A 25,314-nucleotide genomic window follows, 5' to 3' on the forward strand; every position below is an offset into this window, starting at 1 on the left:
TGGCAGGGCTGTTGTGCAACTAGATTTCTAAGGGCAGCCATGTAAATTAAATGTATAAATCATTATAAATTGTTATTTAATAACGCCAGAGTGAATAGAGTGTCTGCTGCTGATGGCACGCCCGGGCCTGTTCCTTTTGAACTGACTGCTGGCCAGGAAACATCAGGCAAGCTTTACCCACGTGTTCCTACTTCATAAAAATGGCACTAAAGTATGTGCCTTTGCGGGATATTATGGGTTTTTATTTTAACTCCCTGCCGCCCTCTTTTTTAAATTTATTCCACCTGAAGTGTGCACCACAAAGCTGATGGGGAGGTCTGGGTATGGGAGCTTTGATTCTCCAAACCTGCTACATCCTAGACTGTGACAGAAAGGCAAGAGAAGTTTATAAGAACGGAGGCTCGAGAGATGTGAGCAGAGGTCAGGAGCACCCACACCCTCGCCCCCTAACCCCCTCTAGTGTGTTCTATCATTCAGCCTATGGGAATAGTAAGGAGATTCTCCTTTGGAAATTATAGGTGCTTGTGGCTGTTTTGAGGAGAGAACAGGGCTGGTTGTTTTCTGAGACTCACTGTCTGGCATGTACACCCCAAGTTCCCATGTAGTTCATCTCTGTCTATTCCGGATAGGCCTGGAGTATTGATATTTTTCTTTCTTTTCTTTTCCATCTTGTTTATTTGGGTTTATTGGGACAGAATCTCACTATGTCACCCAGACTGGTTTGGAACTCACCATCTTTCTGCCTCTTCTTCTGGGGGAGACACTGCCCTTGGTCTTTTTCTTTTATCTGAATTTATTTCCTCCATTTACTGGTGGGTAAGGACCGTGGCTTATAGCTGTTACACTTGATTGAGCAAGTTCTGAGAGAGCGCTCATGGGGAGTGTGACACTGATACAATGTTGTCCCCTGCTTTTCTGATCAAGATTGGTTTACCCAGCTTAGATAACAGGATCTAGCGAGGCAGACCCTTTCCTAATTAAAATCCCCTGGCAAGGGGGCATTGATAAGACAAGATGAGCCCATCTTGTGTTCTCTCACTTCTGGTTTTGAGACTCAGCAGGCAGAAAGAAAAATAGCCTGAAAAGATAGAGCAGAGGGGGAATCTACTGTGTGCCATGATCTTAGGCAGTGAGTGATCCTACGCAGTTTTAGACCGTTTCTTCATCTCTAATGTGAGAGGAACTGGATGAGGACCTCCCAGGATTGTGAGGGTTAAATGGCTTCACCCACCTCTCAGGTTTTGTGTAGAACTCTCTATATGGCATGTGGTAACGATGCCTGGGGGGTTTGTGTCATTATACTGCCTCTCCATTTTGTCTTTACTTCTTTGTTTTGTTTGTCTGTTTCTTCAGTTAGTTTGGTTCTTACTTTCATTGACTGTCCAGAAACTTTAGGTTATATATTCAGCCACGCCCAGTAATTGCTCCTCAGTTTAACCCCCCTTTTAATTTTGTTTTCTTATTTGTTTATTTTTGTTTTGTTTTGAGACAAGGTCTCATTATATATCCCTGGCTGACCTGAAACTTCTTCTATAGATCACTCTGGCCCTGAACTCACGGTGATCTGCCTGCCACTGCCTTCTGGGTGCCCCCTTCACTTTAGCACATACCTTCCCTTCAGACCTCTCTAGAGGGGACAGCCTCTTCTTCTTTATCAGGCCTTACCTTTTTCAAAGTTCGCCCCTGCTCTAGTGCTGCTTGAAGCCCACCTTTGCCTTCTACTCCTCTACCCTCAGATTCTGTCCCTGGAATTGTTCCAGAAATGCCACACGGTGAAGGTCGTGACCTGTAGACCAAATGCTGTTCACAGGTACATAACTGAAATGCAAGCTAAATCTGCTGCCAATGCAAACACAGTTAGAAAACTTCCAGCATTCAGGGCTCCTGGCTTTTCCAAAAAGTAATAGAACATGACCATCCTGGGTGTGCTGTGCAAGATGCCAATATGTGGGAGCTCAAAGTTTATTCTGCCTCTTCATACCTGAAGAGCCTCCACCCTACTTCCTGATGGCCTTTCAATTGCCTCTGACCTGGATCCAAGAGAGACTGGATCTTGTGGCATCTACTTTAGAGCAAGTAAGCGCAGAAGTCACAGAGAAGCAGAGTAATGTGAAGACCTAGCTTTGATGCTGTATTTAACCAATTGTCTTGCCTTTTATCTGCTGGTGGTGGTGAGGCGAGGATACTTGGAGCTCTCTTTCTATTAGCTGTGGCTGTGGTCTGTGAAGTACAGAGTAGAGCTTCAGATCTCCCTTGTTCAATCATCCGGGAATCACTGTGTTTCAGAATGGCATGAGATTGGGCGCCAGGTCTTTCCCAGGCCTTTGACCCTCTCTGAGAGCTTTGGCTGGTGGTGTTGGAAGTTATGGCACTAGCCAGGACTCTGGGCAAGTCTTGTTGCTTTCACCACAGGAGGAAATGCAAAACAGCACAAAGCACTGACTTTCTCTCACCCTTGCTGCCTTTCCTGGGCAAAGGAAGAAGGTTCTTCCTACATACTGCCATGCTGGCCTCCACAACAAAGGGCCTCACACACCTAGCTGCAGCCCACGAGCTGGCACATCGCCACTATAAATAAAGCCCATGATTTTTCTTATTAATCCCAAACACACAACCTCTCTTTCTATTGTTCTGTGCCTGGTTCACACCCTATAGAATTTTATTCTGTTCCTACAGCCCTGACATGCCCTAAGCTACAATTGACATTGATTCAGTGGCTTTTAAAAGGTGCTATCTGTTCCCGTGTGTCTACAAGGAGCTCTCTGACTCCTTTTGCCACAGTGGTGACTCAGACCTTTAAAGAACAGGGCACGGCAAGGTCGCACGCCACCAGGAAAGGTAGTTTGGGGTGGAGATGGGGGTGGGGAATGACAACCACTTTTGGGCCTGAGTGTCTTCTTTTTGGTGACTGAACTCAGGACACATATTAGGGGAGAGTCACACTAGTGTATGAACCCTGCTAGTCCCATCTTGTGTCCACCCCAAGAGACCCTTTGAAGGGCCCCTTATGATACAACAGGCTGGATAAGAAACATACAGGCTTGAGGCATTCCTGACCTAGCCTATGATCAACAAAAAGGAGAATTTTGTTGATAAGGTTCCAAAGGTCTCATCAGTATAACTTACCAAAAACCCATACAGGATTGTCCAATCCAGGGCTGCATATGTCCCAGGATATGTGTGACTGCAGCCCAACACGGGTGGAGACGACATCGCCATGTGCATTGTGAAAAGAGTGGGCAGACACCGTTGACGTAAAGAAGTCCAGCTGAATGTACGTTTGTTCAACTAGCCACAAATGTGGGTGGGGAAAAATTAAAATAATATAGATGTGTCCAAGTCAACAAGAAAAGTTGTAAAGTTTAAAAATATACAAAACTGCACTCACATTCTAAAGAAACGAATGCTGATCACATCTCCTCAGAGGAGTTTAAGGGTATGAATTATGGCTGAGACAGATTCTTTCAAGCTGAACCTCTCATTTCAACATTCTTGGAACTGGGCAATGACAACGCCAGAAGAAGCTGCTGCTGATCACCAGAGACCCCTGTGCTTCTCCCACTTTTGAAACGCTTGTGGGCCTCTGAGATAAGGACAAGAATGTCCCTGTCACTTTCAGCTGGAGGCCCTGGGATGACACCTGCATTTTTTTTCCTTCCCCCCAACAGTGCAGGCCACGTGCCAAGCTGTAAGTAGAATGACCGCTCACCCTACATTCAGCTGTGGCAATAAAAGGAATGAGAGGTGTTATGTCAAAATTTGCAGGGTTTATTTGTTACTTGAGTGGGGCCTCCTCCATTCTGCTCAGCCCAGTCATACACTGAAAGCAGAAAAGACTTTCCCCCTGATAAGTTAATAATAAATCTTTGACCAATTTTATGGTTACTGCCAAACAATCCAAAAATCGGAAAATTCTGTTTATTTTAGTTTCAGTAGTCGATGTGGAAAATTACTAGAAGCAATAACTTAATCTAACAAAATGTTGTCTGTGAGAGGGGGAGTGGTTTACAGACAATCCCCTGAAGGATCTTCTCACCTCGGACTCCTTTCATTTAGGTCTATGCTTTTCCTACTTTTCATGTGTACAAAGTGAAATACATATATATAATATATATATCATATATATATATTATATATATATATTGGAAACACAGTCACTGTGCTCGAATTAAAATTTTTCCCTCCCATTCTTTCTTTTACTTTGTTTAAAAATGCCTATCAGTGGCCAAAGAGATGAGTCAGCAGGTAAAGCTGTTTGCAGCTCAAGCCCTGATAATCTGAGCTTGATTCCAGCATTCCATGGTGGAAGGAGAGACCTGAAGCTAGAAACTTACTCTCCTACCTTCACACTCAGGTCATGGCACCTGTATGCACCCCCTGAATCCAAATCTCTCTCTCTCTCTCTCTCTCTTTCTCTCTCTCTCTCTCTCTCTCTCTCTCTCTCTCTCTCTCTCTCTCTCTCACACACACACACACACACACACACACACACACACACACCATACATATACAGACTCACTGTTCATAATAATTTAAATTTATAATTAAATTTAAAAATATATATTTGAAGAGTTCAACGAGACAATCCAGGTGAGGGAAGTCACAGGCCCTGAGATTCACTGGTGGGCAGCTCAGAAGGGTAGGGAGGAGAACAGCAAGGGATGCTGAGGAACTGACAATCATGGTTACATGCAGGGGCCCTAGAAAATAAGTAAATGTATTGAATAAAATGGGTCTGGAGGTTTTCTGGACTTGGATATGTACTGTGGAGGTCCTTTAAATTGATGACGAGAGTGGAAACTCATCACCTAGTCTTGGTGCCACATCTTTCATTGCTACGATATACAAATATCAATTGTCTCCACCCTCAGCAGCATGCTGTCCAAGTGTATGGCCTTGGAGAATGGTCCATGCTACACAGAGGAGGATTCTCTGATGCTCAGGCAATCATGAAGGTGCCTGATGATGTGCCTTGGAGAAATGGCTGCTTGCTTCCAAGTGTGGATAAGATTACTCTATGTAGGGCTGGGAATGTTTTCACCAGAAATTAGAGTATTCCAGGTGGGGGCACATGGGAAGGATATAGGCACCAAACTAATGGCCAAAGCAGGCTGTAGCATACTGACTAAATGACAGCCCATATAGCTTGCTGAATGCACCTAAATAAATTCATACTTATATCTTTATCTATATCTACATACATATGTGTGTGTGTGGGGGGGTGAAGGCCAAAGTTCTCTATAGAAGAATGGCACCTGTCAGAGTTTAAGGAAGTAGAAAAATCTCTACTCAGCAACCTGATTATTAATATATAATTCATTTAGGACCCATCAGCAGGTACTAAAACTAATGTTTGAGCAATAGACGAAAGTTGGGGAATTTGCCATTCTTGAAGTAATTCACAAGAGGCGTATCAGAAAAACATAAGGGTGTTTATTGTGAAGGAAGAAGGAAGACTGCTTAACCCTGGAGTCATGTCACAGCATCACAGGATGGGCACGGAAAGGGCTCCTCCACTGCATCCATGTGGGATTCCTGCCAAGCATGAATAACCTCAATCTTGTCCTGAGAATGTACCAGGTAAACTCAAATTGCAGGATACGTCATCAGCCTTTCTCTTAAAGCTGGTGAGGTTGGGAAAGCTAATGAAGGACTGAGGAGGATAGGGACATGGTGGCTGAGGACAGCTTGTCTGTGTGTGTATATACATGTGTATGTGTGTGTGTGTTCAGGTGCACACATGTGTGTCTATTTGTGTGTACGTGTATATGCATGTGTGTGCAAGTGTATGTACAAGTGTGTGTACATGTGTATGTGTTCGGGTCATATGTATGTGTGCCTATGTGTGTGTATGTGTGTGTGTTCAGGTGCACACATGTGTTTGTGGGCATGTTTGTGTATGTACATGTTTGTGTGTGCACATGTATGTGCAAGTGTGTGTACATGTATGTGTTTGGGTACATGTGTGTTAGTGTGTATGTGTGTGTTTAGGTGCATGTATGTGCTTGTATGTTTGAGTATATAGTCAATGCTTTTAGTTTTCATATGTTTAGATTCTGTAAACCTTATATCAAAAATGCACCTTTTATCTGTTTTGAACAAATGAGTTTAGTTTTGTTGGCATTGTTCTCTAAACAATAGGCCTAACAACTGTACGTCATTTACACTTTGTTAGTTAGTATATGAGATTTTCAGTGTGGGGGAAGATGAGTGTCCATGTTATATAAATATAACAGCAATTTACATAAGGGACTTGACTACCCATGGATTTTGGTATCCTCAGGTTCTGAAACCCATTTCCTACAGACACCAAGGGCTGTCTAGATATAGCTACAAGAATAAGTAACAATATAGCACCCATTGAGGCTCCACAAAGGGAGTGTGGAGGTCTGTGTACAATACTTATTACTTGAATCTTAATGTGTGTTCCACACAGAAAGTAACTGTTCAGATCACTGGAATCAATGGTTCTTCATACTCTGACCCTTTCTCTCAGGATCCTCACTAAACACTTGTAAGCCTGGGTTCAGGGAAGGAGGAGAGAAATGATTACGTTTCCATGGAGGGAAAATCTAAGAGAAAGAAGCCAGAGTATCAGAAACTTGTTCCTTAGGAAATCTTGGAGAAAGGCAGATTCTCATTGTCAATGTATATGCTGTTTTTTTCTGGCCCAGAAACATACTTGACAGCACTTGACTCTGCTCTCATCTCCCTCAGGGCACTACCTGCATGGCATCCCCTCCAGTGCTTACTCTGGATAACTTCCACTCTATCATGGAGGACTTTACACTGGGCAGAGCTGTGTGAAAACACAGCCCTAAAGTTTTAGTTTTTAAACTGTGGTTGAGTAGACATTTATGTCATGGGAGTGGTACTGAGCACAAGGTTAGTGGTGAGCACCCATCACTACCATCTCCAGAAAAATTTTATCCTTCCAAACTGAAACTCTGAACTCATTAAATGCTGGCTCCCCATTCCTCTTTCCCAGCTCACTGAATCCCTATCTCCATGAATTATACATTTATAGGTGCCTCACATGAGTGGAACATTAGTACATAAACATCAGAGTTCAACTATTATACAGCATTTGTCAGAATTGTCTTTCTTTTCTGGCTTGAGTAATGTTCCCGTGCATGGGCATACCACATTTGGCTCACTGCTCAACAGTTGTGAGCAGTCTGTTTCTACCTCTTGCCTATTGGTATTAATGCCCCTGTGACCATGGGTGACAACTTTCACATGGAGACTTATAGGGTTTACATTCCCATAGGCTTTAAGGTTTTAACTTATAACTCCTTCTAGACCTCTTGTCAGCAGGCTTGCTCATACTGGAAGAAAGACATCATGTTTCGTGTAGCAACATACCTTTTGTACCCTCCTCGAGAATTCCCAGCAACCCAGGAGGAGCTGACTGCAGTGTCTTGCTCTCAGAGAGCTGCTGGAGAGAAACACAGTGAAAGTTTTGACAGGCAGCCAGGAGCCCTTCAGACCAATTCTACTTACATACTCACATTTGCATAGAAAGGATTTATAGATAAGTGGAGGGTACAACAAATGACATTTTAAAATTGTATATATCCTGGAGCACATGTGGACTCCTTGAAGGAATCCATACATCTCAGAAAAGCAGGAAAGGTAAGAATGGGCACTGAAAAATCTCCAGCTTGTTTGAAGAAGTGTACACATGTGCACGCGCGTGCGCGCGCGCGCGCGCACACACACACACACACACACACACACACACTGGCATGCACACACAACAGCAGCAGAAACAGCAGAAGATTTTTAATACTCTAGCTATCACAATTATATTTTCTGATTCCAACAGCCAATGATTCTCCCCTGCACTCTGAACAGTCCAACAGTGAGACACTTCTTGTTCATGCCAGGATGTTAGCAGCTGGCAGAACTGTGAGCTGTGATTGTGCACCTGTGGGCTTGAATTGGTGAATTGCGATTAGACGATATGTTGACTCCTCCTTGACTCTTAGACTTACCACCTGTGTCTGGGGATCATAGGGAAGTTTGGTAGTAGCCCAAGCTTTAATTCTTTAATTGCTGGCTGCACTCCAAGCCCTGTATGCCAGACATTATGTGTTTGGCTCCTGTCTGATCAATCCCCATGGTAGTATGAGCTTTGAATCCCTAACTCTCAGCTCCTCCATGGGGAAGGCCTATTCTGTTGTCCCCTTGGCTTTTGTTCCTCACAGGAAGTCCCTGAAGCCACGTGTCTTTCCTCTTTAACCCTTGCCAGTTGTAACCACTGGGTTCTGGAAGAGAGACTGGAAGAATGAGGAGAAGAGGAGAAGTGAGTCGAGAAGCACTTCCTTGTATTCCTTGCCCACTTCAAAGGCCTTGCTAATGAGCCTGCCTATTGTCTCAGCTCTGTCTATTCCTGTGTTTTGCAATCCACACAGTAGGGAGATCACAGAAAACCGAGGAGCCTTTCAGACAGGACAGGACAGCCCACCCTCCCCCTCATAGGAATCAAAGGGGCAATTGTCAAGGGCAGATGACTCTGTGATCTGGCACATAACTACTGGAACAGGTTCAGCAAAAGAAAGGAATATTCACCGTTGGGAGGAGGCTGGAAGGAGCAGGATCTCTGGAATGGTATGCTACAAGAAACTGTTGAGACAGCCTCACTCTGATGACACGCAGGAGATGGCTGGTATACATTCTTTCCCAGGTCTATCCCTACTCCCTCCTCAGTCTGTAGGTCAATAGTTGCCTGTTGCTGGTGTGGAGTGGGGAGGAGTGATTGACATTTGGAAATATCTAGGGCCATTTTGGGCAGTCATAATCATGACGGGGTGTTCTTGGCTTATAGTAGCTAGGGACCAGAGATCTTTTAAAATGTTCTATAGGGGTTGGGGATTTAACTCAGTGGTAGAGCGCTTGCCTAGGAAGCACAAGGCCCTGGGTTCGATCCCCAGCTCCGAAAAAAAGAACCAAAAAAATGTTCTATAATGCACAGAACAGACAGACTTCTGTAGGAGAAAGCTTCCTGGTTGGGTGTGTCACTTGTTTCTTCTATGAATGAAATCAGAAGAAAAAAATTCAGCCCCTGATGTGGCATCTGTGGAATCTGATATTGCTGTTACAATCTTACCATTTTACCACATATCCATTCTTTCTCTCCTCACCCCAGGTGTCTCACATTCTACTGAGAGATCTTATGTCACTCTTTTGAGAAAGGCTTCCCCTCTTCTATCAGACATCACATTTGCTTTTTATCAGATTCCCCTGACAGAAAGCAAAGTCAGACTTGAGCAGGTTTTGTGCGTGTGTTGGGGAGGGTGTTCAGATCAAAGCAGAGGACTTAAATGCAGTGTCATGCACGCTGAACCACAGCACACAGTGAGAGTGTCTGTGCCACAGCACACAGTGGGCACTTCTGTGGCTCTCTCTATAACCAGGGATCCTTTGCATTTCTGATGATGATGTGATATAATGAGACAGTCTCTCTGCATGTAAGGCCACCATAGGCAGGGAGATGATTTACTCTAATTACAATGGACTCTGGAGCAGAACAGGGAGGAGAGGGTGATCACCATCATGGCCTGCGAACAATTATCTAAATTGATGTCAAGAGCATAAACTATGAGGGAGAAGTATTGTGAACTCTGTAGGCTTGAGAATTGTGGTGGTTTGAATGAGAACCTACGCCACAGGTTTATCTGTTTGAATACCTGATCCTCGGTTGTTGTAACTGTTAGGGAAGGACTAGGAGGTGTGGATTTGATAAAGAGCTGCAAACCACTGAACTGAGAATAGGTCCCCCGTTGAAGGAATCAGAGAAAGAACTGGAAGAGCTTGAAGGGGCTCGAGACCCCATATGTACAACAATGTCAAGCAACCAGAGCTTCCAGGGACTAAGCCACTACCTAAAGACTATACATGGACTGACCCTGGACTCTGACCCCATAGGTAGCAATGAATATCCTAGTAAGAGCACCAGTGGAAGGGGAAGCCCTGGGTCCTGCTAAGACTGAACCCCCAGTGAATTAGACTATGGGGGGAGGGCGGCAATGGGGGGAGGGTTGGGAGGGGAACACCCATAAGGAAGGGGAGGGGGGAGGGGGATGTTTGCCCGGAAACCGGGAAAGGGAATAACACTTGAAATGTATATAAGAAATACTCAAGTTAATAAAAAAAAATAAAAAAATAAAAAAATTAAAAAAAATAAAAAAATAGTTGTAAGTTAATGTCTATATGTAAAAAAAAAAAAAAAAAAGAGCTGCGTCACTGGAGACGAGCTTTGATGTTTCAAATGATACCATTCCTAGTGTGCTTCTTCTCTACCTCTTGCTAATGGATCAAGGTATAAGCTCTCAGCTCCTGTTCCAACCATCTATTGCTAAGCTTTTATTCCATCATCATAGACAAACCCTCTGAAACCATAACTCCAATTAAATGCTTTCCTTTATGAGTTGCTTATCATAGCAACGTATCACGGTATCCTATCATAGCAATAAAAACTCTAACTAATAGAGAAATTGGGACCATGGAATGGCATATTGCTTCAACAGGCCTAACCATGTGAGTTTTGGAGGAGTGTAGAAGACTTTGGAACTTTGAACTGGAAACCTGGTTGAAAGCTGTAAGCAGAGCTTAATGGGCCATTCTTGCCGGAGCCTGGAAGACAGTAGTGTGGGGATTGTGGATTGTGGAGGCTCAAGGGGCTTCAGAAGGAAGCAAGAACCTTAAAACAGCTGGACTAGAGGTCATTCCTGTAACATTTGCAAAGAATCTGGTTGCCTTTTGCCTTTGTCTTAAGAATTGTCCTGAGCCTGAATTGAAAAGTAATGAACTAATTTCTTTGGTGGAAGAGATTTCATGTTAGCCCAATATTGACTCTCAAAAAGAGCAAATAGGGCAAAAGAAATACAAAGCATACACACTGAAAAGAAAAAGATTATTAGAAAATTTAATGTTAGAGCCAAGGCTTGTCTTGAAATACAGAAGGAGGTTGGGGTGGGGCTCTGATCTGAAATGGAATAGGGGCAAGTTTCTCTCAGGGCAAGACCCCATCCAGCTAAGCTTCCAACTTGTGAAAGAGAATGGTTTAAAGAATTTTCTGCTTCTAAAATGCAACAATAAAGGAAAGATGCTGTGAATTGAAGGAATTCAAGGTGTGTAATTGAAGGAAGCAGGCTCAATCCCAAGAAGGCAGCTGAACTTGTGAGCGTTAACCACATAGTTTTGACTTTAGAGTCACAAACCATATAGGAGTAAAGGGGTTGTAGGATCTTTTTCTGGGTTTAAAGGGCACCTCTGAGGTCATGTGTTTGGGAAGAGACTCCCTGCATGATTGCTAGGAGAGGCTTCTGTATGAAGTTGTGAAAGTAAAACCTAGATTATATTGGAGACCCCAAGATGTTGGAGATGTCAAAGCCATAGGATGTCTGTTGAGGAGAGTAGGTGGTGGGTGCAGGCCGAGAGAGAGAGAAAGAGAGAGAGAGAGAGAGAGAGAGAGAGAGAGAGAGAGAGAGAGAGAGAGAGAGAGAGAAGTGCCTTGCAGTGGAGCTGGAAGAATGGAGCCATCTAAGCCCTTTGACATCTCATAGGGAGCAACAGGATTTGGAGTTTCAATTTTGCTTTAGTCCAGCATTTCCTCAGTATAACTTGGTTCCTTCTTTTTGGAATACTAATGGATTTCTGTATTTTATGCCATTGCATGTTGGAAGCATGTAATTTGCTTTTGTATTTTACAAGATGTTGCAGTTAGGAGATTGCCTTGAGAGACTGTGAAAAAGACTTGGAGACTTTTAGAGTTGGAGTAAATAGATTTTGCATTATGATATGGCCATAAGACTATAGAGGCCGGGGAGTGGAATGTGGTGGTTTGAATTATAATGGTCTCCACAGTCTCATATGCTTGGACACCTAGTCCTCAATTATTAGAACTGTTTGGGAAGGACTAAGGGATGTGGCCTTGTTAGAGGAGGTGTGTCACTGAGAGTGGGCTTCATGGTTTCAAAAGACTCCTGGCATTTCCAGTGTGCTTCCTGCCTCCTACTTGCAGATCAAGATGCAAGCCGTCTTCAGCTGCTCCAGTCACCTTGCCATCACTCTCTCCTTCTAGATGCTATCCTGCAGTGCCATAACTTTTAAACTTTCTTTTCTAAGTTGTCTGGTCTGTAATAAGACACCTTACCGCAGTCTTGTGAGTGCTATTTTTAAAGCCCTCAATAGTTTCCATTTGACACTTATGTTAAAAAAAATGAGTTTTGAAAAGTTGACCACACTAGGCCCAAGTCCAGGCAAGACCCACGAGCATGGGGAGTCAGCAGGATTTATGATAAATGGCTGCAAAAAAAAAGTAGGTATGTATGCCACTACTTAATAGAAATAGTGACATGTCTGTGAAAATGACCTGAAACCCAAGACAGCACCAAGTTCACGGGAATGCCTGGGCCTGCCAACTGCAGGACTTCATGCTTTAACCAGCCCATGTCACGAGCCACTGAAGACAGCCAGAAACAGCTGACAAAACCAGGGTTGTGTGAACCAGACCATCTGTGTGCACATGAGGGTGCCCACCACTTTCCAGCACCAGGATCCTATAGTGTGATGTGTGTAGATTTATGGTATGGTGTGATGTGTGCCTGGGACAGTGAGAAGATATGCAGGGAACATGAGAAATTACCCATCGTGAGTAGAAGGCCCCGTTTCTGCATGTCTTTTACTTGAATGGTACATTATTTGGGGTTCTCTAGAGTCACAGAACTTATAGAATGTGTCTCTATATTAAGGGAATTTATTGTAATGACTTAGAATCCACAGCCCAACTAAGCCAACAGTGGGCAGCTATCAACGGGAAGGCCTAGAATCTAGTAGTAGCTCAGTCCAATGAGGCTGGATGTTTCAGCTGGGATTCTGAAGAAGCAGTTCCAACAGATATGCTGGCAAGTAAGTGCAAGCAGGCATAGAAGGGAAACTTCTTTCTTCTATTGTCCTTATGTAGGTCTCCAGCAGAAGGTATGGCCCAGATTAAAGGTGTGTACCATCAAGCCTAGACCTAAGCTTTTAGTTGCTTGGAACTTACTCTGTCCCAGACTGGGCTTGAACTCAGAGATCTGTTTGCCTCTGTGTCCTGGGATTAAAGGCATTTACCACCTTACCTGGGCCCAATCTTACCATGGCCACTGTACCTTAAGATCTGGATCACAGGTATGCCCTCTATTTCTGGATTGGAGCATTGGGTATAAACACTCCTGCCTCACATGCCAGTGTTGCCCCCCATAGTGGACTCTGCTGAAGTGTTACTTTCTAAAATTCTTATTATCCAGGCCTTGTTATGGCTGAATTGTGTCCCTTCAAAAGATTCATGTTGAGGTAAGCTTCAGTACCTAAGAAGGTGACTATGCTAGATATTATTATCATCAAAGAGTTATTACAGTTAAGTGAGTTCACTGAAGGTGTGTGTTCATCTAATGTCACTGATGTCCATGTAAGAGGATGTCAGGATACAGCACAAGACTGACATAAGGCCAGGTGGGAACCAGGGAGACACCACTTGCAAGTCAAGGAGAAAGACTTCATGTCTTACCCTATGACTTCCATCCTCCAGCACTGAGGAAATCCAGGTTTGTTGTTTAAACCACCCCTGCTTAAGCCTGACCCAGACATGGATAAAAAGAGGCTGGGTTGGGGCGATTCCAGGGACCTCTACCACAACAGCCAAGTATGGTCAGGAGACACTAAGGGCAGACATTCTGCAGGGAGAGCAGCAAAGCCAGTAGAGCTCAGTTATCAGTCAAGATGTCACTTATCAACAGACACATTCTAGGAAATTAATCATTAGCTGTGAGCATCACAAGAAACATTAGCACAAACCCAGGTGGCTTAGCCTACCACATATTGAAGCTGTGCGGCACAGCTGTGGTCAGTGTGAATCTCTGAGTGTAACTATGGTCAGTGCGTGTGGAAAGCCTCAATAACATTCGCCATTACAAGATGGCGCTGGCTTCCGCTGTGCCCCACGTGGAAAGCCGGGATAGCATTCGCCATTACAAGATGGCGCTGGCTTCCGCTGCGCCAGCCCGACTTCCTTTCAGGAAGCTAGCTGTGTGCGCATGTGCAAGAGTGTGTTCGCGCCAAGTCTTTGCCCACCCCAGGGCGTGCCAATGAGATCATGGGTAAGCGACCAATCAGGCGTGGACACGCCACATTAGGGTGTATATAAGCAGTGCCATTCTGGGGCTCGGTCTCTCCTCTTCAAGATGCAATAAACGCTTTGCTGCAGAAGGATCCTGGTGTCTGCGCGTGTTCGTGCTGGCGGGACGATAGCGTGGGACAAGTGCGAGCTGATAAAAGCCTAGGGAATGCAAAAGCCCAGAAAATGCAAACAACTGAAGCATCTTCCCCTTGGACCAGCCTTTGTACAGGCCAAGCCTTGCACACCTTTGCCTTTCATTTTCTCCTCCCCCCTTCATGGAGGCCAAGGCTTGCACACTTTTCATTTTCTCCCTCCCCTAATCCTCTGAATTTATGCGAGTTCCAGCTTGTCTTTACAGTTCCCTTCATGTTTGTTGCTTCCCCTACCTGTCCATGTCTGCCTTGCCTGCCTTTATCACCCCACAGAGATGCTTCCCTGTGCTTTTCTGGATCCCTCTCTTAGTCTTTCCCTCTAAGAATCCCTCCTCCATGGCCCCAACTAAGAGCCAACACACCTCACCTGTCTTGTTCCTATGAAGAATCTTCCATAGCCTCTCCATATCTTGGCTCTGGCATCTTAGTTCTCTCTGTCACTCAGGACTAGCATGGAGAACCAATGGACATCAGGGTCACTTGTAAGAGCATAGACAAAGCACAGAAGAACCTTGAGCAGCTTTATCACCAAAAGGCCTCCCAGCATGAAGAGTGACTTCTGAAACTTGGGAGGTCCTTGTACAACTTGTAGGCAGTTACACTGAAGAGACCCCTTTCTCCTAGAACGTTCTCACTAATCACAGAACCTTGGGGTAGAGTCTGATGAGTCCTGTAATTTTCATGAGCTTCCTGAGTCTCATGAGTGCCCTTGGTCCCTCCAGAAGGGAATGAGGAACTAGAGAAACAATTGCCTTTATAGGTGATTTTTATTCAATCTTGGCTGTATTTGATGGTTACATGAAGAACATTAAAATAGATAAGGCCTTGGCCTGAGCTATAACCCTTAAATACAAATTTCTGAAAACTAAGCCCCAGAGTTGTCACTTATTTTAAATCACTGAGTTGACCTTTAGCAGCATGGATGCTCCATGCAATCTGATTTGCTCTCTTTGAATCTTAAGAATCAAAGGCAAGGGGATCGATACAAATGTATGACTAGATTTTTAAATGCAATTACACATGCCCTGGAGATAAAGGACATAAGTAAATCTAATTTTTCATATAGTACTGAGCACTGGATTTTATTAAAAATTCTCATGTGTTTTTTTTTTTTCTGTATGTTTGAATGGTACTTTATTCTTTGACTATTAAAGAACTTCAATATACTTATGTGTCAGGCACAAAATACAAATCTACAGTCCTTCTAAGCACCAACATTTTCTTTCATAGTCTCCCAGCTTTAATATTAATATACATAAGTGTATTTTCCAATGGTTTTGAAACAGGAAGGTCAATCCTTCTTTGTTACTCTGTAGCTTACCTATTGTGAACTATTGCCTGCAAAGATCCACACAGCATCAAACCACCCACTATTGCTACAGTTTTCATTGCTGTAACAAAACACTCAAGGCTAGGAACCTTTCAAAGAAAAGCAATTTGTTTAGCTCATACTTGTAGAGGCTGGGTTCATCCCAACTCAAGAGTGGATTCATCCTCTGATAAGCACTTATGGGAATCACAGTAAGAGGGATTGTGAAGTAGCAGGCACATGGGGAAGGGAGTCAGGGCTCAGTTCAGAATCAGGATCGTTTTTTTTGAACCAACTTGCTCTAGTGGGTGCTAACTAGGGTCTCAAGAGAACTGCTTGCTCATTCCTGGTGTCCCAAGCACTCCCACTCAGTCCCACTTCTTAAAGGCTCCCCCAGACCCAACACCACCAGAATATAGACCAAACCACCAACACAGAAACATATCAGGGACATGATCAAAGCACATCTAATCACAATACCCACTTGAAGAACAGTAACAGTATCTGAGGGCTATTTTTATAGCAAACATGACCCAAAAGATGTTGCATGAATCACTTTAGATATTAAAGTGCCTGAGGTAGAAATTGGTGTCCCTGTTTTAGAGTGGAGAACTAAGGTTCTGTGGCACAGTGAAAGTGCAGCTAAATGGCAGACTAAACCACAGGTAAGAAAGAGCCCCACAGAGGACTATGGTACTTGCTAGCAAGTAACACTGGTCAATATGTAGGAGAGCCTGGGATGTGACTCTTGGGGAGAAGAAGGCTGACATTTTCCATCAGATTCCAAACTACCCTTGACAGGTCCTAACAAAGATGCTTACTGTGGAAATATGTGGAGCTCTTCCTTCTGGTGGCGACCTGAACTTAAGTCTGAATTCATATCTGTCCTTAGCAGAGGCCTTTCCAACCACACCCCCCCCCCCTGCTGCCCAAGCTGCCAGGACAACAGGAAGCAGATGACAAAACACTTGTCCCTTGGTCCATGAGGCTGCCTGCTGTGACATCTCTAGATCTCCAGGAAAGGTCAAATGAAGCTTAAGAAGCCCCGAGTTGAACATCTGAGCTCAGAAGTCACAGGGAACGAGTCTCTTTGAAAGTGAGGGAAGTTTAGTTATTTTGGAAACCTGGCCAAGTCCAGGAAGTGAGTGTGTTTTCTTTCTTTTGAGCTAATAAAGCAAGCAAGGGGGAAAGCATGGGTTTGAAGGAAGGACGGAGGAAGAGACAGAGCCGGTGCTATTCTGGTGCATGACCGCAAACAACATGGAGTTGGTCCTCAACAGCTCAGGAAAGGGTAAAGCAGCGGCAGAGGCCATGGGATGTGACTGGGGCAGACAGGGGCGTGATAACTGTTTTTTCCTCTTACCTCCTCTGTGGACAGGGGCAATAGGGAGAGCAGGGGGAGCTAGGAGAAAACATCGGTGTAAACAGGAAGTGACTCTGAAGCACGGGGAGGAATGTTTACCATCCAGCTGTGCTGGCTCTCCAAGGCAGAGGGGAAAATTTATTGTACTGACTTAGCAGACTATGAGAATTGTAAGTTGAGTTTCCCTCTTCCAACAGGAAATGGTAACAAGATGAAAGGAAATTTGGATGTGCTCAGTGAGATATAGAAGGTGCCCAAGACCCTTACAGAGTCTCTGCACTCTCTACCCCAATGGACCAATGAAAACCGGAGAACAGAAGACCCTAGTGCTCGGTTTTCAAGTGTAACCCCTTTAGTATTCCTTCAGTTCTCTACAGATGACATAGTTATAAGGAAGAGAAAGCTAAGGATTACAGAAAGAGTTCCAGTTCCCCAAGAGTGGGAACATCTGTGCCGGGATACCTCATGAGTGCCACACCACTCAGTATGCAGCCTAAACAGGAAAGAAAGGCACACTTTGAATTCATTCATGGAGATCAAAGACATTGTTATTCCCATTGATTCAGAGAATGTGCTAGCTACAAGATTCTAATGGGAATCTGTACTTAGCAAATCTTCCCAGGGAATCCCGTGGTGAGAGCAACTGGCAGAAGACAGTGTGAGCTGACCGGAAAGTGGGGCTGAGTTCCAGAGGGACAGTATGGCACATCATGACTCAAGTGCAGGCATCTCTGTAGAGGACATGTAATGTGTTCACAGATGGATGACATGGAGGACAGTGGTAAGACACCCGGATGGGCATGCCAGCAAACACCACACAGCTACAACACCACACAGCTACTACCCCGAAATCCTAGATCTTCACCATGTACCTCATATATTCAGAATTAAAGCAGACGATGTTAGCAGAGTAGTGGTTCTCAACCTTCCTAATTCTGCATCCTTTAATGCAGTTCCTCATGTTGTAGTGACCCCCAACCATACATTTATTTACTTGCTACTTTATAACTGTCGTTTTGCTACTGTTGTGAATTGTAATATAAATATGTGACCCCTGTGAAAGCCTCATTGGCTCAGCAAAAGTCACCTGTTGATAACCTCTGTCTTAGAGTTACTGGGGCTAGTACTACAGATTATAGAAAAGACAGACACCTACGTCTAGAAATGTTTTCCAGAAAATGCCCTCCCACCCGAAACAGATAGGAAGGTCCTGCAATGACATTAGCAGAGAACGACTATTAGGCTGTGCTTATAGCCTGAGGGCTCCTGGAGCACTTTAGGGGCTTTGCAGAAGTCAGTTTCACCCAGGGTCCTTTGATCTAGAGACCTGGTAGACAGCCGAGAGTAGTGAATCTACTTTAAGTCAGTGTTAGTTATGTTTTTGGGTTTTAGTGTAAGAAATTTAGCAAAGTCCAGTAACAGAAATGTTAAAATGAATCGTCCCTAAAACAACAAATTAAAATTCCTAGAATTGCTCACAGATGATCTTATCTGAGGTTTTGATCATGGCGCCTCTTTCCAACCCCACTTTTAGATTTGTTTATATATGTGTGTCACATGGACGCTTGTACTCTCATGCACATGCTCCTAGAAGCCAGGAGATGACATCAGACCTTAGTCACAGGTGGTTGTGAGTTGCCGTGGGTACTAGGAACTGAACAGCAGTCTTCTGTAAGAGTATCAAGTCCCCTTAACTGCTGAGTCATCGCTCCAGCCCCACTACTCATAGGGAACTAATTAGAAAAAGTTACTTAGAACCTTTAACACATTGTCCTTAAAAATAAAACGAAAAAGCTGCAGACTGGTTAAGCTTCAGACACTATTTTAACCAGGGTTTCTATTACATGATACAGGACCATGGCAACTCTTAACAGGGGCTGGCTTACACTTTCAGAGGTTTAGTCTATTATCATCATGTCAGGAAACACAGTGACACCCAAGCAGACATGGCGTTCGAGAAGTAACTGAGGGTTCTACATCCTGGTCCCTGGCAAACAGGAAGAGGGAGCCACTGGGCCTGGCTTGGATTTTTGAAAGCCCAAAAACTCACCTATGATGACGTATTTCCTCCAATAAGAGCACACCTATTTCAACAAGCCCCAGCTCTTAGTCCTTTTTAAGTGGTGACTAAGCATTCACACAGCTAAGTCTATGGGGACATTCTTATTCAAACCTTATTGAACTCTTCCTGTTACACCATGTGACTGATAGTGAGCGCCACAGCAGTTTGTTTGTTTTTTTTTTTTGTTTGTTTGTTTTTTGTTTTTTGTTTTTATCCCAACCACGGTCTAGGACAAATGGGCGCTTATAAGTACCTATCCCTTTTCTCTTTCCCCATTCAGACACTGTCTTCTTGAGTTCATGCTTATTATTCATGCTTATTGACTCTGATTATGTGACAAGTGCTTTGAGTGAGTCTCCTAATTTCTCTCAGATCTTGTAATGTTCTTCCATTTTCATAGTCAGGGCACTTTTTTTTCCCCCTAGCGTAGAAGGACTTGAGCTCCAGGGTGTGATTCCTTCCTTCAGTAGGAAGTTACTCAGTTTCTTTGGGTTTGGTGTCCTGGAGACCTTACCCACTCTTAGAGGAGGGACTTGAGGCTCATTCTTTGGATGAGGCCCAGCCTCAGAGGTCAGAAGAGCCAGCACTTCCAGAGAAACAGCAGTAGCCGTGAGGTGAGGAAGAATTGGGCTGCGCACACCACAGAGGTGTTCTTCATCCACATAACACTTTGGATGCTTGCTATTTGCTGACTAGTTTTTCTGATGTAAAAACATCCATATTATTGACTATTGGAATTATTCTGAGAAAAAAATGTACTATTTTTATTTTGGGATTACAAGCAAACCTTTATGACCTTCAAACTGTTATTTTCACTCCCGTTAAATGCATGAAAATGCCCACAGGAAAATCAACTCTAAACATCTACCAGGCCTGTGGTCCCTGAAATTGTTTTATGACAGCACCAGGTAGGTATCAACCACTCTTTCCTTACCTTTCTTCCTTCCTGCTGTCCCTTGACAAACCGGAACCTAGAGCCTGAAAAGCAGAAGAGAGAGCTAAAAAAGAAATGACACAACCACTTGCTATCATGGGACACTGCCAAAGGCCAGGGCTGGGGTTACGAGGGAGACTGTTCTGGTGTTATCTGCACTGAGTATCACTGTCCTGGTTGGCATTAACTTTATATCTTAAGGTGTAGGTGAGATTTTCTGTTACCAATGACCAACAAACAGGGAGACAGCCCTAGTTTTCAGCTGGGAGCAGGAAAGGGCTACTTTTTAATTTCCATTAAACAGGCTTCAAAATGATACTGGAAGAAAAAAGAAAGCTATGTTTTAATGGTTTCATACCTAAGCTCAGTTTTCCATGATGAATTGCACAGCTAGCAAAACGCTTCTGTTGTCTTTCAAGTTCACAGATAATCACTTCACGCAGGAGATGGGACCCATTTGAAATAGACCATTCAAGCTCAGTGTGCTCCTGGGCAGTGGGCCAACCCTTTCTCTAAATACCTTTCTCCCTGGCTTGAGCTCCGCTTAGGTGAGACAGATGTGGCCCACTCCTTCCTGGCTACAAAGGAGCATCTTGTCAGAAAGCTAAGCCTTACTTTTGCTTCATACATTTAAAACCCAACCCTTTGCTCCACTGGACTTCAACTGCCCTGCTCCATATGGGTGGAGGGAAATCACAGATTCCACTGTCCTGTGTGTCAAGGGAGGCTTGTTTATCTTACTTGTAAAGTCAACAGACCTGTGACTTCCTGCCAAGGACTGCATTCTGGGACAAGAAAGCCAGGCTGATAAAAGTAATTGTTCTGGAAAATATGCTAACAATGCACCTGTACCTCCTCTTCCCTGTCAAGAGGTCACCTGGCATTCAGTAGTAGGGAGGTTTGGGGTGCAGGTGCTCAGAAGCCAGGCATGGAGACTGCACAGTGAACAGACACATTGTGTATTCTAAAGAAGTGTCAGAGTCTGGCCTAGGACCCAACATGGCAGGGTCATTCAGGAGGGCCTCCAATTGAAGTCCTAAGCAAGGCAGCACTTGGGTTGCAAATTACTTGTCTCCAGGGAACACACAACATTTTTCTCAGAGCAGCAGACAACTCCACTTTCATAGAATCCCAAGCCAGCCAAGAAAATGCCTGGAGCTGCTAAGGCTTGGGTCTCCTCATTTCAGGAGAGCATGGCTTGTCCCTTTGGGATAACCCTGGAAACAGTTACTGTTTCTTCTTAGGATGGTATCAGTAGAGGGAGGGAAACTCGCTGCTGATTTCTCCATGGGATCTCTGTGTCTGCTGCTTGCTAGGACTCAATAGGAGTTAATAAGTTCACCAAGGTTCTAATCACATTCAAGGCAAGTGGCAGTAGATAGTTCTGTAGGACATCAGGAAGTTCAGTCATGGTGTTCAGAGAACAAACAGCACACTTAGTGACTCCCTGTTTTTTAGCAAGCAGGCCAGTAGAAACTTTGTTAGGATTTACGTTTAGGGCTTCCTGGCTGCCATATTCCGTGTCCCCTTCCAGTCTTCTTCCCCACTCAAGGTGCATGTCATGACTCATCACTGGAACATACATGACCTGTCTCCGGGTAATTATATGGAGAAAGGATGAGACAGGAAGTGACCAAAATCTGAGTGACAGAAACTCTTTCCCTCCTTGCACACCACAGCGAGCTGCAGAGAAGGGAGCTGGCTAGTCACAGCTGGGGCCACTGATTACAGGGTGGCGTGGGTAAGAAAATGCCACAGAGATAAATGCTTCCTGGTAAGAGACCAAATGTCGAGGATCCAGAGGAAAGAACTGATCAGAGTGTGGTGTCATCACATAGCCTGTGGACTGGCTCATGAACAAGACAATGAGACCAAACCAAAGGCCCACCTGCCATGGTCTAGGTGTTTCCATGTGGGAACAAGGCAAACTCCACCAGCTCCAAATCATCATGGCGTGTATACTCAAGATAATTCATATCTTTCAAACAACGACATTTTCAGAAAAAATGATATGAATATCTTTTTGACTGCACATCTTGTGGCCATGCATTCTTGTTTGTTGCAATATCTTAGGCCTTTGCAGTCATATACTAGCTTCTTTCCTGACGGTGTTGCTCCGAGACTGGGATTATGGAGGCTTTGAGAACTATATAGACCTATCAGTTTAAGAATACTTCAATATGTTGCCCAAGCTCCACCTCCTAATGTTTTCAATCAAGGTACTGATCCTTGGTAGAGTCACAATGCGGGGTCCACCCCTTTGTAGACTCTAAGACTGCATCTTGTATGTCTAGTCACACTAACTTCTAAGAAGTTGGATGAAATAATCATCTCCATTGTGCTGTAGTGACCAACTCTGAGGCCAAAGTCATCGTAAGAAAAAACATACTCAAAACCATGATGTGAGGGCCCTGGTAACACAGATGAATAAGCCACAAAGGGGTGTGTTTCATAATCTGTCCACGCTCTGCAGACATCCATGTACATGTGCATGCACATCATCCACAGTGGCTAAGTGGTGGATGCCAGTGTCCATCTACAGAAAAATGGATGTACAAAGTGTGGTGCCTGCATGCAATGGAGTCTTATTCAGCCTTTAAAAAGAAAGATCTGACACATGCCATAACACAAATGTACCTTGAAGGCATTCTCATCAGAGAAATAAGCCAATCACCAAAGGACAAATACCGTGTGGTTCCACCCATATGAGCTATCCACAGTGATGAAACTCGTAGAGGAAGAGGTAGATGGCGATGGCTGGGGCAGAGAAAGGAAAGTAAAGAGTTGGCGTTTAAGGGGAACAGTGTTTCCACTTGGGAAGATGCAGGGTTCTGGAGGTGGGGGATGGTGATGATCAATCGACAGTGTGAGCATGCTTCATGCTAGTGAACTCCACATTTATTAAGACAGAGACTCACAATACAAGCAGAGACACCATTTTTAAAGCATGAGAAGTTCTTCAATGGTCTTATCACTCATGCCCAATTGTGTTCTCTAGGAAGGAGCTGTTGGTAGGTGAAAGACAAACCTGTATTTAGTCTTTGTTACAATTTAGAATTTGAATGCTTCCAAATAGCCCTTTGTTGGTGTCTCAGTCTCCAACCTACAAGTGCTGAAAGGAGATGGTAGAACCTTTAGGAGGTGGACTCTGGTAAACAGAAGTTAAGTTGTTGAGGAATGATGTGCTTGAAATGAATATTTGACACTCAAAGTCTCTTGTCTCTCCCTTATCTCTGTTTCTCTGTCCCTGTCTGTCTCTGTCTCTCTGTCTCTTTCTCTCTCTGCTTATGCTTTCTTGGTTCCCAGAGGATTGCGGAAAGGCCACCTTCACCAAATGAACCTGCCAGAAATTGCTGCCTCACCAGAAATCCAATGGTAACCAAGCCAACTGACCATATGCTGAAACCTCAAACCAAAACCCAAGTAACAGTTCCTCCTTTAAAATTTTTTTGGACATTTGTCACAGTGTTGGAAAGCAGATCTGAAACTGGGCCAATGGCTTTGTAATCTTGGACTATTTAAATTAGATCATTTTATTTCTAGGAGCCGCAATGTACTTGATATGCTTGGCAGTGCTGAATATTTAGCTATTGAAGAAAATGGCTATTAGACTTTAAAAGCACCAATTTTAGCAAAATGTTTTCTCAGTGATTTTTACCCTGTTTTAAGGATCATCTGCACAAGATCAATATCAATACTATTCTTTTAAGTTCACCCTGGTCTTTGGTGGGAGTAGCACTGAAACTGTGTGGTCTAGGCAGGGAGCAGGCCCCAAGGTAGCCTGTGGAACTCCTATTTAGCCCCAACTCCCTCTGAGTACCTTCTATGTGCCAGCACTTCCCTGTTCCCACTGCCCGTCTCAGTCTAGCCCAAGGAGAGGAGGCTGTTTTAAAGCTTCACCCACTAATATGCAGTCTCTCCTGGGGATGCTCCTGATTTGAGAAGGGGCTGCCCTGCCGTTGTTTGCGTGTGAGCATGCACTGCTGAAGCATCCACTGAACACTGGTTGTGATGCTAAAGTGTTCTGTGTGTTTTCACAGTGGCAAAAGGATAAGCTTTAAATGAAGCCATAAGAGAAAATGATCCAATAATGTCTTGAAAAGCAGGGATAGCTGTCTAGGCATGAAAGCCTGGGCCAGTGGGAGTGATTGTTTCGATGGTGGGTGAAAGGAATCCCTTTAACAGGTCTCCCACACCCCGGAGTGCACCTGCCTGCACACAAGTGTCAGGACCCGGGCCAGGAGAGAGGGTGGCTCCTTACAATCTGACTGACACCAGTTGCTTCCTTATAGGAAGTACTGTTTATTCCCCAATAGCTGTCTGAAAGTGCAGACTGTATGGAAACCTGGATGCAAAACGCTTTCCCCTGCATAGCCTTCCCTGTATGTGTGCCTATGATAAGGTATAGTTAATAATATTTAATAAAACAGTAGACAATTAAAACATTATAGTGTCTTTTTCTTTGTGCTTTCATGGATAAATTTGCCCTTACCTCAGGTCTTAGCCACCTCTGTATACAAGGTTTTCCTTTCCTTAGTAAGCCAAGAATTCCCCTCTTTCTTTAGAGTCTTTTTGACACATTCCACCTTCTAGCAGTGTTACTATTGCCCTTGGGACCATCCTGGGGACAAGCACTGTAGTGTAATAGCAACCTGATGGCCACAATGGCCATTGAGAGATTAAGGGTAAGTAGCATATACAGTGTGGACCCACTGGAAACGAGATGAGTCACATCCTGGGAGAGGCAGCACACTGGCAACATGGCAGGGGTTTCATCATCACTCCACTTAGGTGGTACACAATTGAGAACATGAGTGGATGACTGGGGCTTTTCCATTTCCTGCTTCAAACTGTGATTAACTAAGTGTAGTGAGACTACTGAAAGCAAGAGTGCAAAGGTCTTCACAATGGGAGAAGATGAAGACCTTATTGGGTTGGCCAAACGACTTGCTAGTCACTCAGTCAAGCCTGCAGGAGAGAATAAGTGGATGTCTCAGTGCCAAAAGCCTACCCAGGCACTCCACCCTCAAGGGAGGACAGGGAGCTTTGAGTCAGTCCTTTCTTTCACATGGAAGAAGAGTAAGGAGCCACAGCAGAGAGATGGGAGAGAAAAAACTCTTCACAATTTCTGGGCACTTCTGTGGGAGGCTGGGTGGAAGCAGTTTTCTAGAAGCCCCAAACCTGTCATTTCCAAACAAATTCTAAATGACCTTTTTTCTTGTTTTATGTATCTTTCCCTTTTTATGGTCACCCTCTCTACTAGTTCTAGCACCACTGTCAGTCTTGAAAAAGCAAAATAAGATCATGAGAGGACAGAGTATGGAGAAGGT

General features: G+C 44.2%; 1 long non-coding RNA gene across 2 annotated transcripts in view; it reads left to right on the plus strand.

Annotated features, from left to right (window-relative positions):
• The window catches only part of LOC148000115 (uncharacterized), a 44,851-nt gene extending 20,421 nt beyond the window's left edge, over positions 1-24,430 (plus strand). The window contains exon 3 of one of the 2 annotated variants that reach the window (XR_015641273.1): positions 23,291-24,430. This is a non-coding gene — a long non-coding RNA (uncharacterized LOC148000115). The remainder of the gene's footprint in view (positions 1-23,290) is intronic. The other variant, XR_015641272.1, reaches the window with a different exon arrangement.
• Positions 24,431-25,314: the final 884 nt, after the last annotated feature.

This window comes from Rattus norvegicus, chromosome 17 (genome assembly GCF_021556685.1).
Source record: "Rattus norvegicus strain SHRSP/BbbUtx chromosome 17, alternate assembly SHRSP_T2T, whole genome shotgun sequence".
Lineage (NCBI taxonomy): Eukaryota > Metazoa > Chordata > Mammalia > Rodentia > Muridae > Rattus > Rattus norvegicus.